General features: G+C 45.9%; 1 protein-coding gene and 1 non-coding gene across 2 annotated transcripts in view; one reads left to right on the top strand and one right to left on the bottom strand.

Moving 5' to 3' along the window:
* Window positions 1-328: 328 nt before the first annotated feature.
* The window catches only part of LOC140400060 (histone H2B-like), a 67,317-nt gene continuing 50,475 nt past the window's right edge, over window positions 329-17,170 (bottom strand). The window contains exon 2 of the transcript XR_011938019.1: window positions 329-3,278. The gene's annotated coding sequence lies outside the window, so the exon portion shown is untranslated. The remainder of the gene's footprint in view (window positions 3,279-17,170) is intronic.
* On the top strand, window positions 747-836 carry trnar-ucg (transfer RNA arginine (anticodon UCG)). The gene is given in 2 exon segments: window positions 747-783; window positions 801-836. It is a non-coding gene; the product is annotated as a tRNA-Arg (tRNA).

Below are 17,170 nucleotides of genomic sequence, written 5' to 3'. Positions count from 1 at the left end.
AAAAAATAAATCTCTGAGGAGAAAGGTTCAGTTATTAGAACTTGGGCTTCTGGCGCTAAGGTAGCGCGTCTGACTCCACATCAGAAGGTTGCGTCCAAATCACGTCAGGCTCCCGGAGATTTTCTGCAGCTGGTTCCAGGAATTTCTCTCTGTGTTGGAATGTTTTTGAAATGACTCCGTTCAAAAGCGCAATTCAAATAATCTTTTCCGGATATTTCTGATTTACCTGCTCAGTTTATATTTTTGCAAGGTTTAATATCGGATCAAATATCACGAGACTCAAACTCGTCCTGTTAATGCAGAATGACAGTGAGTTCAGTAAGAAATGTTTACAAACAACTGCAATTTATTTCTGCTCAATGTACACAGTTATAGTGATCTGAATTAAACAGCAGGGGCGGGAACCGCAGTCCGCAGTCTTCACCTTCACGGTGAGACTGATTTTCAGTTTGGGGGTTTCAGAGAGAGCGGATGTTATTGCGGAAACTGAAGTCACTTTTCCTGTGAATGGAGCCGGATAAAGAGCCCTGGCCGGCCTGAGAGTCCCCGAGCCTCCATGAATCTTCACAGCTCACAGAGTGAAGGGCTTTTCCACTTTGAAAATGACCATGTCCGGCAGCTGGAGCTTTCCCTTGTATTTTCTGGGATCTGGGAAACAGCGGATCACCAAACAATAGAAATGAAACACATGGAATCGCAGTATTTATGCACAAGAGATAAACATCAGCTCACGTATCATAGCCAGTGGCCGCGTGGCCTAATGGATAAGGCGTCTGACTTCGGTGAATTTCAATGATGATATCAGAAGATTGCAGGTTCGAGTCCTGCCGCGGTCGTTTTTTACAGAAATCCGGTGCAACTTGCTGACAGCCGAGTTTTCCCTCCTCAGCTCAAACTTCCACCTGTCCATCCAAACACTGTTGGGATTTTTTGGAATGTAATTTCTTGTAACTTTGTTCATTCAATTGTCTCTCATATTTTGTTTAGTCCCTAATGAATCCACAATATCTGTCTAATTTAGATAAAGTGTTGAATAAATTATTATGCATCAATCGGTTCAATACAATTCTGTGGAGGAAATTCGAATGTCCTCAGGAAGATGGATAGAGTCATAGATGTTTACAGCATGACAACAGGCCGTTCGGCCCATCTTGATCATGCCGCCCAGTCTCTATCACTAAGCTAGTCCCACTTGCCCGTGTTTGGCCCTCTCTTATCCACCCTGCCCATGTAACTGTCCAACTGATTTTTTAAAGATTAAATTGTACACGCCCCTGCCTCTGGCAGCCCGTCCCAGATACTCACCACCCTCAGCATGAAGAAATGTCCTGCCTGGTCTATTTAGTATCTCTCCCCTCTCACCTTATACAAATGCCCTCTAGTTCGAGACACATCTACCTTTGGGGAAATGTGTCGACTACCTACCTTATCTATGCTCCTCATTATTTTATAGATCGCTGTAAGATCACCCGTAAGCCTCTCAAGCTACAGGGGGAAAAGTCCCATCCTATCCAGCCTCTCCTTATAACGCAGACTATCAAGTCCTGGTAGCATCCTCGTAAATTGCTTCTGCACTCTTTCTAGCTTAACAATATCCTTCCTATAATAGGGTGACCATAACTGAACACAGCATACCGTGTGTGGTCTTACCAATGTCTTGTACAACTTCAACAAGACGTCTCAACTCCTGTATTCAATATTCTGACCAATAAAACCTAGCATTCTGAATGCCTTCTTCACCATTTTGTCCGACTACGACTCGATCTTCAAGGAGCTATGGACCTGTACACTCCTTGATCTTTTTGTTCTATAACTGTACCCAACTCCTTACTATTAATTGAGCGAGTCCAGCTCTGTTTGGATCAACCAAAATGTATCTCCCCACATTTATCCAAATTAAACACCATTTGCCATTCATAGGCCCACTGGCCCAAGATGTTAACAATGAGCTGAATCAACTGTTTTATGTCCAGAGGGATGAAAGATTATGTCACTGGATTGGGAATCCAGAGGCCTGAACTAAACTTTGGGACACGTAAGAAATCCCACCATTCAAATTCACCGATTTAATCGATTTACAAGGGGATTAACAGGGTGGATGCTGAGAGGTTGTTTCTTCATGTGGGAGAGTCTCGGACCAAAGGGAATGATCTCAGAGTAAGGGGCCGCCCATTCAAACCAGGGATGATGAGTAATTTCTTCTCTCAGACTATACTGTATCTGTGGAACCATTTTTGTAACCGAATAGGGCTGTCAGGCTGGGTCAGTTAATATGTTCAAGGCTGATACAGACAGATTTTTAATCAGTAAGGAAATCAAGGATTATGGGGATGATGTGGGAAAGTGGGTTTGAGGATTATATCAGATCAGTTAAAACCTATCTGAATGGTGGAGCAGACACGATTGGCCGAATGACCTACTTCTGCTCCCACGTCTTACAGTGTAATGAGATCATCTGATGAACTTGTTTTCACGGCTGGGCGGCCGGTTCTGGAAAGACAAAATCTGCCAGCAGTGCCCCAGATGAAGCTGGCGTCTGTTTTGGAGTTTCTGAAGCCGCAAGTTTTCATGGTGCCAAACTCCTGCCCAAAACTGGTGTCGTGATTTAAATCGATTATCAGACAGAGGATTAGGAATATCGGTATAGAGATTGGTGCAAGAAGATTCATTCCTCAGGCCTGTTGAACTCCGAATCTAACCTTCATCCTAGTTCCGTGTCGACGAGAATGGATTCAAACCCGCAGATGCAAAGCACAATGGATTAGCAGCGCATCACCTTCACCTCTCGGCCAACTCGCCATGTAACCTGACTTCACCAAACCACCTCATGGACTTTTAACATCCCCAATAACTAACGGAAGAAGGTTGTCTTTGTGCATTGGTCCAGATGTGCAGCCAGATGTGAAGTGTTGGAAATGTTGTTCCTGTCAGCAAATTACATTTCCATCATGTCAGCTCAGGGATTGTTCTGATTGGACTGATGGGAAACACTTCAACACCATGTCCAACATGTTTCTACACATTGTAAATAAAACACCGCGGAAAGACTGAAAGATACAAACAATTGATCGCATCATGATGGACATCACTCGGACGCCTCAAACATCCCGTCAATGTCGGAGTTCTGACGATTCTAATTTGTTATCCAGAGAAACCCTGCAGGACATTCGGTCTCTTGAGTCTGCACCGAACTTCGGAAGGCGCACTCGACCTGGACCCCCTCTTCCGCTTCTCCTCATAACCCCGCACTTGCTCATGACGAATCCACCCAACCTACACTGTGGGACGAAACAGGAACACACTGAAAAAACCCATGCAGACACGGGGATAAAGTGTAAACTCCACACAGATAGTCACGCAAGCTGGAATCCAACTATTATGAAATGCGAACTGACAGGATGAATTGCTCTAACTCCACATGAGTTGAGTGAGTGGGAAAATGAATGGCAGATGAATGTATAATATGTATAAATGTGAGGTTATACACTTTGGGAGCAAAACCAGGAAGGCAGATTGTCATCTGAATGTCCATTAATAGGAGAGGGGAACGTGGAACGAGACCTGGCGGTCCTCGTACACCTGTTGCTGAGGGTGAGCTTGCAGGTGCAGCAGGCGGGAGAGGAGGTCAATAGTATGTTGGCCTTCATCGCGAGAGGATTTCAGTGCAGGAGCAGGAATATTCTTGGTGCAATTATCCAGGGCCCTGGTGAGGCCACGTCTGGAATATCGTGTGCACATTTGGTCTCCTTCTCTGTGAAAGGATGTTCTTGCTGTAGAGGGAGCGCAGCGGAGGTACAGCAGACTGATTCCGGGGATTAAAGGTCTGACGTATGAGGAGAGACTGGGCGGTTCCGATTGTATTCGCTGGCGTTAAGAAGAATGAGGGGATCTCATAGAAACCTATCGAATTCCAAAAGGACTGGACAGAGTTGATGCAGGAAGAATGCTCCTGATGGTGGGATGTTCAGAACCAGGGGTCACGTCTGAGGATATGGGGTAGACCGTGTTGGACGGAGAAGAGTATAACTGTCTTTACGCAGAGTTTGGTCAGATTGGAATTTGCTCCCACAGCAATTTGCTGAGGGAAAACCACTATATTTTCAAGAAACAGTTTGATGAAGCACATGGGGAGAAGGCAATCAACAATACGGGAGGGGAGGCGGGGGAAGGAGGGATCAGCCAATTGGGTTGGATGATCAGCCATGATCACAATGAATGGCAGAGAAGGCACGAAGGGCCGAAGGGCCTCCTTCTGCTCCAATTGTCTATGTTTCTATGATTGGCGCAGAGCAACTTAAAGGCTGCTAGGCGGGAGGTGCCGCTGATCTTCACAGGAACAGACAGTGAGACGGAACATTGATCATAAACAGACAGTGAGAGAATACAACACAATAAACACAGGAAGCAACAATGGGAAATAACAAATCCATTCGATTGGAATGTTCAAAATCGTTTGGAATTGACAAAACACCGCCTGAAAAGGAAATTAAATTGGAATTCCCAACATTTTAGCATCTGGGAGAGAAAGGAGAAACGGAGAGAACAATGTAGGAAGGAAGAAAAGAAAGGATGGAACTGCTCCCTTGTACTTGGGGAACTGCTGGTCCACAATTTGCAGCATCTCACCGATTAGAAACAAAAGGACATAAAACTCTATCATTCGTGGATTCAATCAGATTCAGATTCATTTTGAACTCTAAAGGCTAAAGTATTTCTCACTCACTCAATATATTGACACATTTCAGAATAAATTGACCCCACAGGGTAATGTTGTGTTTCTGCTCTCTGGTTATTTGTTTTTCCTGTTACTCTTCCATTCGATGTAAATCAACAGGAAGAGGGAAAGGAGCGAGGGAGCGAATATTCTGTTTCCTTACATGATTCTCTCTGATCGTCACTTTACAGAATATAATCAAGGTGTAAATGAGGAAATCTGTCAGCATTGAAATTTAATCTTCGACAGGAGGTCTTGTGGCGCCCGATAGCGCTTCTGAATGCCGATCCGAAGGCTGCGTGTTAAATCACGTCAGGCTCACAGAGTTTTTCTGCTTGTTCCAGGATTTTATATCTGGACAAAGCCCATTGTGTGGGGAAGTTTTGAAAATCACACAACGATAGGGAGTGAAGTATGTTGTGAAGAGGACAGAAGCAGATTACAGACGGATACAGAGAGGTTGAGTGAGTGACAGAAACCTGGCAGCTCCAAAGCAATGTTTAAAAAGCGCAGGGTTTCGCTTTGGCAGGTAGAGTAAAAATAAATAGAGCTTTACTTCGATGTCCAACGGCTGCAGAATAACGAGGGATCTCGGTTTGCTGATGCATGAATCACGAAAACTGAGTGAGTCAGTGCAACAAGTAATTAAGAAGGTGAGTAGAATTCTATCCTTATTACGAGAGGAGTTGAACATAAAAGTAAGGGAGTTATTCTTGAGTGACACAGTGAATTGGTGCAACCACATCACAGAATCAGAGAATGGTTACAGCGCAGAAAGAGGTAATTTGGATAATCGTGTTTGCACCGTGTCTCCAAACAAGCATTACGACTTCGTGCCATTCCCCGGCCCTGTCCCCGAACTTCTACAATTGTTTTCTATTCAAGTAATCACCTGATGCCCTCTTGAACGCTTCAGTTGAACCTGCCTGCACCACACTTCCAGTCAGTGCATTCCAGACCCGAAGCACTCGTTGTGCAAAAGTGCCTATTTTTCAAACATCTGCTTCCTTTGCAAATCAACTGAAGTCTGTGCCCTCTCGTTTTTGCTCTTTTAACTCGGGGGAACTGTTTCTCTCTATTTACTCCGCCTCGCCCGCTCATGATTTTGAACATCTCGATCAAATCTACCCTCAGCCTTATCCTGTCGAAGGAGAACATTCCCAACATCTCTAATCTATCCTCATAAATGGAACCAATCCTGTAAACCTCTTCTGCACGCTGCCCAATACGGCCACAGCCTTCCAATATTGTGGCTCCCAGAGCTGTGCAAAATATTCCATCTGATGTCTAACTGGCGCCTTGTACAGATTCAGCATAACCTCCTTCCTCTTGTTCTCTTTTCCATTCGGAATAAACCCAGAATAAGATCTGCTTTATTGTCTGTTCTCTCCACCTGTCCTGCTACCTTCAATGATCTATCCACACATACACCCACTTCTCTCTGCTCCTTCATCCCATAAATATTTGAATGGCAGCACCGTAGCATAGTGGTTAGCACTATGGCTTCACAAAGCGCTGGGTCTCAGGTTCGGATCACGCTTGGATCAGTGTCTGTGCTCTCCCTGTGTCTGCGTGGGTTTCCTCCGGGTCCTCCGGTTTCCTCCCACCCTCCAAAGATGTGGTGGTTAGGTGGATTGGCCATGCTAAATTGCCCTTATGTTAGATGGGGTTGCTGGGATGCGGGGATAGGGTGGATGTGTTGGCTTCATGGGGGTGCTCTTTGAAGAGCCGGTGCAGATTCCATCGTCCGAATGGCCACCTTCTGCACTGTAAATTCTATGATTCTATATTCCCTACCAAAATGCATCATCTCACACGTCTCCAGATTGAAAATCTTCTTTTGTTTTTTCAAGTTCTATCTGGATTGTCCACGTCTCAGTTTACAAAATTTCCAAGTTTGTACCATCATCAAACTTTGAAACTGTTCCCTGTGCACCATGATCTAGCACATTGTTATATATCAGGGAAAGCAAATATGCCAGCAGGAACCCACGTGGAACACTACAAACCTTCTTCCAGTCCGAAAAGTTTCGATTGACCATTGTATTCTGTTTCTGATTATTCAACCACATTTATATCCATATTGCTACTGTCCCTTTTATTCCAGGAGCTGTAACATTTCGCCAATTCGGTGCAGTTTGGGTTTCCTTATTTGGGGAAAGATGTAAATACGCTGGAGACGGTTCAGAGGAGGTTTCCTCGATTGGTGCCAGTAATGAGCGGGGTTTCTATTGAGGAAAGGTTAGACAGACTGCACTTGTTTCCAGTGGAGATGTGAAGACTGACAGTTAATTTGATTGAAGTACATCAGATTTTGAATGGTCTTGACAAGGTGGACGTGGAAAGGATGTCACTGCTTGTGGGTGAGAGCAGAACTACTGGGCAGTTAAAAACAAGGATTTCGCCCTTTTCAAAGAACAAACAAAGAACAAAGAAATGTACAGCACAGGAACAGGCCCTTCGGCCCTCCAAGCCCGTGCCGACCATACTGCCCGACTAAACTACAATCTTCTACACTTCCTGGGTCCGTATCCTTCTATTCCCATCCTATTCATATAATTGTCAAGATGCCCCTTAAATGTCCCTATCGTCCCTGCCTCCACTACCTCCTCCGGTAGTGAGTTCCAGGCACCCACTACCCTCTGCGTAAAAAACTTGCCTCGTACATCTACTCTAAACTTTGCCCCTCTCACCTTAAACCTATGCCCCCTAGTAATTGACCCCTCTACCCTGGGGAAAAGCCTCTGACTATCCACTCTGTCTATGCCCCTCATAATTTTGTATACCTCTATCAGGTCGCCCCTCAACCTCCTTCGTTCCAGTGAGAACAAACCGAGTTTATTCAATCGCTCCTCATAGCTTATGCCCTCCATACCAGGCAACATTCTGGTAAATCTCTTCTGCACCCTCTCTAAAGCCTCCACATCCTTCTGGTAGTGTGGCGACCAGAATTGAACACTATACTCCAAGTGTGGCCTAACTAAGGTTCTATACAGCTGCAACATGACTTGCCAATTCTTATACTCAATGCCCCGGCCAATGAAGGCAAGCATGCCGTATGCCTTCTTGACTACCTTCTCCACCTGTGTAGCCCCTTTCAGTGATCTGTGGACCTGTACTCCTAGATCTCTTTGACTTTCAATACTCTTGAGGGTTCTACCATTCACTGTATATTCCCTACCTGCATTAGCCCTTCCAAAATGCATTACCTCACATTTGTCCAGGTTAAACTCCATCTGCCATCTCTCCGCCCAAGTCTCCAGACAACCTAAATCCTGCTGTATCCTCAGACAGTCCTCATCGCTATCCGCAATTCCACCAACCTTTGTGTCGTCTGCAAACTTACTAATCAGACCAGTTACATTTTCCTCCAAATCATTTATATATACTACAAAGAGCAAAGGTCCCAGCACTGATCCCTGTGGAACACCACTGGTCACAGCCCTCCAATTAGAAAAGCATCCCTCCATTGCTACCCTCTGCCTTCTATGGCCTAGCCAGTTCTGTATCCACCTTGCCAGTTCACCCCTGATCCCGTGTGACTTCACCTTTTGTACCAGTCTACCATGAGGGACCTTGTCAAAGGCCTTACTGAAGTCCATATAGACAACATCTACTGCCCTACCTGCATCAATCATCTTAGTGACCTCCTCGAAAAACTCTATCAAGTTAGTGAGACACGACCTCCCCTTCACAAAACCGTGCTGCCTCTCACTAATACGTCCATTTGCTTCCAAATGGGAGTAGATCCTGTCTCGAAGAATTCTCTCCAGTAATTTCCCTACCACTGAAGTAAGGCTCACCGGCCTGTAGTTCCCGGGATTATCCCTGCCACCCTTCTTAAACAGAGGAACAACATTGGCTATTCTCCAGTCCTCCGGGACATCCCCTGAAGACAGCGAGGATCCAAAGATTTCTGTCAAGGCCTCAGCAATTTCCTCTCCAGCCTCCTTCAGTATTCTGGGGTAGATCCCATCCGGCCCTGGGGACTTATCTACCTTAATATTTTTTAAGACACCCAACACCTCGTCTTTTTGGATCACAATGTGACCCAGGCTATCTACACCCCCTTCTCCAGACTCAACATCTACCAATTCCTTCTCTTTGGTGAATACTGATGCAAAGTATTCATTTAGTACCTCGCCCATTTCCTCTGGCTCCACACATAGATTCCCTTGCCTATCCTTCAGTGGGCCAACCCTTTCCCTGGCTACCCTCTTACTTTTTATGTAAGTGTAAAAAGCCTTGGGATTTTCCTTAACCCTATTTGCCAATGCCTTTTCATGACCCCTTCTAGCCCTCCTGACTCCTTGCTTAAGTTCCTTCCTACTTTCCTTATATGCCACACAGGCTTCGTCTGTTCCCAGCCTTTTAGCCCTGACAAATGCCTCCTTTTTCTTTTTGACGAGGCCTACAATATCACTCGTCATCCAAGGTTCCCGAAAATTGCCGTATTTATCTTTCTTCCTCACAGGAACATGCCTGTCCTGTATTCCTTTCAACTGACACTTGAAAGCCTCCCACATGTCAGATGTTGATTTGCCCTCAAACATCCGCCCCCAATCTATGTTCTTCAGTTCCCGCCTAATATTGTTATAATTAGCCTTCCCCCAATTTAGCACATTCATCCTCGGACCACTCTTATCCTTGTCCACCAGTACTTTAAAACTTACTGAATTGTGGTCACTGTTACCGAAATGCTCCCCTACTGAAACATCTACCACCTGGCCGGGCTCATTCCCCAATACCAGGTCCAGTACCGCCCCTTCCCTAGTTGGACTGTTTACATATTGTTTTAAGAAGCCCTCCTGGATGCTCCTTACAAACTCTGCCCCGTCTAAGCCCCTGGCACTAAGTGAGTCCCAGTCAATATTGGGGAAGTTGAAGTCTCCCATCACCACAACCCTGTTGTTTTTACTCTTTTCCAAAATCTGTCTACCTATCTGCTCCTCTATCTCCCGCTGGCTGTTGGGAGGCCTGTAGTATACCCCCAACATTGTGACTGCACCCTTCTTATTCCTGATCTCTACCCATATAGCCTCACTGCCCTCTGAGGTGTCCTCTCGCTGTATAGCTGTGATACTCTCCTGAACAAGTAGCGCAACTCCGCCTCCCCTTTTACATCCCCCTCTATCCCGCCTGAAACATCTAAATCCTGGAACGTTTAGCTGCCAATCCTGCCCTTCCCTCAACCAGGTCTCTGTAATGGCAACAACATCATAGTTCCAAGTAGTAATCCAAGCTCTAAGTTCATCTGCCTTACCCGTAATGCTCCTTGCATTAAAACATATGCACTTCAGGCCACCAGACCCGCTGTGTTCAGCAACTTCTCCCAGTCTGCGCTGCCTCAGAGCCACACTGTCCCTATTCCCTAGTTCTCCCTCAATGCTCTCACCTTCTGACCTATTGCTCCCGTGCCCACCCCCCTGCCATACTAGTTTAAACCCTCCCGTGTGACACTAGCAACTTTCGGACGGAGATGAGGAAATTTCTCACTCCCAGAGAGTTGTGCGACTTTGGAACTCTGCCTCAGAAGGCGACGGAAGCGGGACATTGATTATTTCTAAGGCGGAGATTGAAAGATTCTTGTTCAGCATATAAACCAAAGGTTTATCGGGGTTACATACAAACATTGCATTCAGCCAACGACCTGGATGCACAAGCGTTCGTTTGTTTTACTTGATATTTGAGGATAAATTCAGATTCCGACACCATGGTGAAACGGTCTTTAAATGTCGTGTTCGTGTCTTCACATGTTCAGCACTGATATATTCTCTGGAGCTCAAACCTGCTCCCGATTTCAGTCAATGACACCATATCGATTGTCCTTATTAAAAAAATACAAGACTCGTCTGGGATTTGAACACGTGACCTCTCGCATTTTATCGCAAATGGAAGCTTTCTCAGACATAATCATACCCCTAGACCAACGAGCTAACCGATGATCAAGATTCACTCAAACCAGCTTCTCATTGCCTCCCGAAGCTTATTGTATCAGCTCAATGCGCTTCTTTATTCCTGTTCAATTTGGTTTCGTTGTTAAAATAAAATCAAAAGAAACAATTTTTGTCTCTTGCTTTTTGTACTGGGATCATTGGGTAAATTGGGGTATTTTGGGTTTGTTGGCCTCCACTGCAAACAGAACAAACCAGGACCTGAGGAAGGAGCAGTGCTCCGAAAGCGAGTGTTTGAAACAAACCTGTTGGACTTTAACCTGGTGTTGTCAGACTTCATACTGAACAGAATAAAACACATACGGGCCCAGTCATTGCTCTTGCTGAGTATTTCGCAAGCCCAGGCCAGATGGTGGGGGGTGAATGTCATGCGACATGAATCCAAGGTCCCGGTTGAGGCCGTACTCATGTGTGCGGAACTTGGCTACATGTTTCTGTTCGGCAGCTCTGCGATGTCGCGCGGCCTGAAGGCCGCCTTGGAGAACGCTTACCCGGAGATCAGAGGCTGAATGTCCTTGACTGCTGAAGTGTTCTCCGATGTGTTCTCCGGTGTGACATGTGAATATTCGATTCATTCTCTATCTGCAGTCTCTGTTCCTGTGTGTGGCACAGGTCTCCCCAGGCCAACTAGCCAGCCGCTGATTTGATCTCAGTTAAAATAACTTTTAATTGCGTCCCAAAGCCCATCAGTTTCCCCACAATTATAAATCAGAAATGTGAATGAACAATGTGACATTTATCTCTCTGTTATGGTGATGATCAGAAGCAGTGATGTCAGTTTTCACCACTCGCCAAGTCAGCCTGTGGATGCGTCTCGCCAATCACGTGGGTAATGTAATTCTGCCAGTCAGTGTGTTCAGTTGGCATTTTAGGAGAAATTCGAAGTCATCATGACTTCATCAGTGGCCTCATGGTTAAGGTATGAGTGATAGAACATTACAGCACAGAACAGGCCCTTTGGCCCACGATGATGTGCCGACCCAGATTAATCATAGAATTTACAGTGCCGAAGGAGGCCATTCGGCCAATCGATCTGCACCAGCCCCCGGAAAGAGCACCCCACCCTTGGACTGTGGGAGGAAAACGGAGCACCCGGAGGAAACCCATGCACACACAGGGAGGATGTGCAGACTCCGCACAGACAGTGATCCAAGCCGGAATCGAACCTGGGACCTTGGAGCTGTGAAGCAATTGTGCTATCCACAATGCTACCGTGCTGCCCTTAAGAAGAAATTAATATACACTATATCATTCTACCGTAATACATGTACCTATCCAATAGCTGCTTGAAAGTCCCTAATGTTTCCGACTCAACTACTTCCACAGGCAGTGCATTCCATGACCCCACTACACTCTGGGTAAAGAACCTACCTCTGACATCCCCCCTATATCTTCCACCATTCACCTTAAATTTATGTCCCCTTGTAATGGTTTGGTCCACCCAGGGGAAACGTCTCTGACTGTCTACTCTATCTATTCCCCTGATCATCTATCAAGTCGCCCCTCACCCTTCTCTGTTCTAATGAGAAAAGGCCGAGCATCCTCAATCTTTCCTCGTAAGACCTACTCTCCATTCCATGCAACATCCTGGCAAATCTCCTTTGCACCTTTTCCAAAGCTTCCACATCCTTCCTAAAATGAGGCAACCAGAACTGTACACAGTACTCCAAATGTGGCCTTACCAGGGTTTTGTACAGTTGCATCATCACCTCACGGCTCTTAAATTCAATCCCTCTGCTAATGAATGCTAGCACACCATAGGCCTTCTTCACAGCTCTAACCACTTGAGTGGCAACTTTCAAAGATGTATGAACATAGACCCCAAGATCCCTCTGCTCCTCCACATTGCCAAGAACCCTACCGTTAACTCTGTATTCCACATTCATATTTCTCCTTCCAAAATGGACAAACTCACACTTTTCAGGTTTAAACTCCATCTGCTACTTCTCAGCCCAGCTCTGCGTCCTATCTATGTCTCTTTGCAGCCGACAACAGCCCTCCTCACTATCCACAACTCCACCAATCTTCGTATCGTCTGCAAATTTACTGACGCACCCTTCAACTCCCTCATCCAAGTCATTAATGAAAATCACAAACAGCAGAGGACCCAGAACTGATCCCTGCGGTACGCCACTGATAACTGGGATCCAGGCGAAATGTTTGCCATCCACCACCACTCTCTGACTTCTATCAGTTAGCCAGTTCGTTATCCAACTGGCCAAATTTCCCACTATCCCATGCCTCCTTACTTTCTGCATAAGCCTACCATGAGGAAACTTATCAAATGCCTGACTAAAATCCATGTACAGTACATCCACTGTTTTACCTTCATCCACATGCTTGGTCACCTCCTCAAAGAATTCAATAAGACTTGTAAGGCAACACCTACCCCTCACAAATCCGTGCTGACTATCCCTAATCAAGCAGTGTCTTTCCAGATGTTCAGAAATCCTATCCCTCAGTACCCTTTCCATTACTTTGCCTCCCACCGAAGTAAGACTAACTTGCCTGTAATTCCCATGGTTATCCCTATTCCCTTTGAACACGGGTACGACATTCGCCACTCTCCAATCCCCTGGTACCACCCCTGTTGACAGTGAGGATGAAAAGACGATTGCCAACGGCTCTGCAATTTCATCCCATGCTTCGCATAGAATCCTTGGATATATCCCGTCAGGCCCGAGGGACTTGTCTATCCTAAAGTTTTTCAAAATGACCAACACATCTTCCTTCCTAACAAGTATTTCCTCGAGCTTACCAGTCTGTTTCACACTGTCCTCACCAACAATATGGCCCCTCTCATTTGTAAATACTGAAGAAAAGTACTCGTTCAAGACCTCTCATGTCTCTTTAGACTCAATACACAATCTCCCGCTACTGTCCTTGATCGGTCCTACCCTCACTCTAGTCTTTCACATATGTCTCACAAGTTTTCCTTGATCCTACCCGCCAAAGAGTTTTCATGCCCTCTCTTAGCTCTCCTAATCCCTTTCTTCATTTCCCTCCTGGCTATCTTGTATCCCTCCAGCGCCCTGTCTGAACCTTGTTTCCTCAGCCTTACATAAGTCTCCTTCTTCCTCTTAACAAGACATTCAACTTCTCTTGTCAACCATAGTTCCCTCACTCGACCATCTCTTCCCTGCCTGACAGGGACATACATATCAAGGACACGTAGTACCTGTTCCTTGAACAAGTTCCACATTTCACTTGTGTCCTTCCCTGACAGCCAATGTTCCCAACTTATGCACTTGAATTCTTGTCTGACAACATCGTATTTACCCTTCTCCCAATTGTAAACCTTGCCCTATTGCACGCACCTATCCCTCTCCTTTACTAAAGTGAAAGTCACAGAATTGTGGTCACTATCTCCAAAATGCTCCCCCACTAACAAATCTATCACTTGCCCTGGTTCATTGCCAAGTCCCAAATCCAATATGGCCTCCCCTCTGGTCGGACAATCTGCATACTGTGTTAGAAAATCTTCCTGGACACACTGCACAAACACCACCCCATCCAAACTATTTGATCGAAAGAGTTTCCACTCAATGTTTGGGAAGTTGATGTCACCCATGTCTACTATCCTGTGACTTCTGCACCTTTCCAAAATCTGTTCCCTAATCTGTTCCTCCACATCTCTGCTACCATTGGGTGGCCTATAGAAAACTCCCAACAAGAAGACAGCTCCTTTCCTACTTCTGACTTCAACCCATACTACCTCAGTAAGCAGATACTCCTCGAACTTCCTTTCTGCATCTGTTATACTATCTCTAATTAAAAACGCCCCCCCCCACCTCTTTTACCACCCTCCCTAATCTTATTGAAACATCTACAACCAGGGACCTCCAACAACCATTTCTGCCCCTCTTCTATCCAAGTTTCCGTGATGGCCACCACATCGTAGTCCCAAGTACCGATCCATGCATTCACCCACCTTATTCCTGATGCTTCTTGCGTTGAAGTATATACACTTCAACCCATCTCCGTGTCTGCAAGTACTCTCCTTTGTCAGTGTTCCCTTCCCCACTGCCTCACTGCACGCTTTGGAGTCCTGAATATCGGCTACCTTAGTTGCTGGACTACCAATCCGGTTCCCATTCCCCTGCCAAATTTGTTTAAACCCTCCCGAAGAGTACTAGAAAATCTCCCTCACATGATATGGGTGCCCCTCTGGTTCAAATGCAACCCATCCTGCTTGTACAGGTCCCACCTTCCCCAAAATGCACACCAATTATCCAAATACCTGAAGCCCACCCTCCTGCGCCATTCCTGCAGCCACGTGTTCAACTGCACTCTCTCCCTATTCCTAGCCTCGCTATCATGTGGCACCGGCAACAAACCAGAGATGACAACTCTGTCTGTCCTGGCTCTTAACTTCCAGCCTAACTCCCTAAACTCGTTTATTACCTCCACACCCCTTTTACGACCAATGTCGTTGGTACCAATGTGCACCACGACTTCTGGCTGCTCACTCTCCCCCTTAAGGCTCCTGAAGACAAAATCTGAGACATCCCTGTCCCTGGCACCCGTGAGGCAACATACCTTCCGGGAGTCTCGCTCGCGACCACAGAATCTCCTATCTATTCCCCTAACCATTGAATCTCCTATTACTATTGCTTTTCTATTCTCCCCCTTCCCTTCTGAGCCCCAGAGCCAGACTCAGTGCCAGAGACCTGGCCGCTAGGACCTTCCCCCGGTAGTTCATCCCCCCCAACAGCATCCAAAATTGTATACTTGTTTTGAAGGGGAACGGCCACGAGGGATCCCTGCACTGTCTGCCTGTTTGTTTTCTTTCCCCTGACTGTAACCCAGCTACTCTTGTCCTGTACCTTGGGTGAGGTTACCTCCCGTTAACTCGTCTCTATAACCCCTTCTGCCTCCCAGATGATCTGAAGTTCATCCAGCTCCAGCTCCAGTTCCCTAACACGGTCTCCGAGGAGCTGGAGTTGGGTGCACTTCCCGCAGGTATAGTCTTTGGGGACACCTGTGGTATCCCTCACCACCCACATCCTACAGAAGGAGCATGCAACTGGCCTAGCCTTCAGCCCCTCTTACCTTACAGAATATAGCTGCCCTGTGGACCAACTGGACCTCGCCCTCCGACTCTGCTCCCAGTCAGCTGCACTCTCTGTAAACTCCTGGATCCCTTCTCGCTCTTTGAAGACTGGTTCGAAGTTTGCTTCACTTTTCAAGGTCCGGCTCAATAAAATCAGTCACAGGCCCATGATCTGCTTTCCTCCTGTTCTCAGACACATCTACTTTCTACAAGGGCGCACTAACTGGTTTTCAGAGTAAGAGTCAGACTGCAGTCACCTCATTCTCTCTCGATCCCTTTATCTCAGAGCCACCTCACAACCAGGAATGGAACTTCTCACAGAGCCAAGAATGGAATAGTTTGTCGATTCTTCCACTGATTCAGGACCGTCCATCACCAGGACGTATTCGTCCAAAAGAGTTGGGATGAGATGGGGCTGAGTTTCACTGTGTATCCAATCAGCCCCCGGAGAAGCACAAAAACAAGGAGTGGGGAGAGAAAAGAAAACAAAGAAATAGATAGAGAGACAAAGGAAAGAAAACAGAAAAAAAATTTCAAGTATGTTCCATTTCTGCCTCGATCATGTTCCCCAGAAATACATTCAGTTGAATGAAATCAAACCACGTTTCCATTCGCTGCCATTCCTGCTTCTCCTTCCAAACGCTGCAGGAAACGTTATTATTCATTTATTGTTGCTTTGAGAGTGAGTTCCTTATTTATCTTTATATTGAAGAATGAAATGAAAATCGCTTATTGTCACAAGTAGGCTTCAAATGAAGTTACTGTGAAAAGACCCTAGTCGCCACATTCCGGCGCCTGTTCGGGGAGGCTGGTACGGGAATTGAACCGTGCTGCTGGCCTGCCTTGGTCTGCTTTCAATGCCAGCGATTTAGCCCTGTGCTAAACCAGCCCCGTTTAGTTTTTAAAAAGAACGTATTTCGAAAAAACTGTATTCGATAAATGTTCACACCGTTAACAGACAACCAACCGAAATTCCGATTAATTGTCGAGCCGGCAGCTTCCCGGGGGAGTTAAACAAACATTTCGAATCACAGTCACTGCGAGCAGGATTCGAATCTGCGCGGGAAAACCCTATTTCATTTGAAGTCCAACCACTCGCCCATCACAGCTGCGTCATTCAACATCAATTTGGTCGATAGAAAAATTCTCAAACCAGCCTGGAATCACTCCAGGAAGTTGTTGCATTCAAACGATCAACGGTGCCCCGGGGTTTATGTGTGGAGGGATTGAATTTTCGTTGAAAATGACCATTCGATTTGGAGAGACTCGGAAATCTCAGCTCCCTAAACGCACAATTCCACTGAATAAATATTTTGTGTCACAACATCAGTTAAATTGGAAATATATTAGAAATTCATGTTTCTTTTCAAATGCAGCAGCACTACACTTCCCAGTCTGGAAGAAAATTATAATGATGAAATCTAGAAATTACAGAGGGAGACCTGTGCA

Source organism: Scyliorhinus torazame, chromosome 24 (assembly GCF_047496885.1).
Source record: "Scyliorhinus torazame isolate Kashiwa2021f chromosome 24, sScyTor2.1, whole genome shotgun sequence".
NCBI lineage: Eukaryota > Metazoa > Chordata > Chondrichthyes > Carcharhiniformes > Scyliorhinidae > Scyliorhinus > Scyliorhinus torazame.
This window is presented reverse-complemented; position numbering and strand designations above follow the sequence as displayed.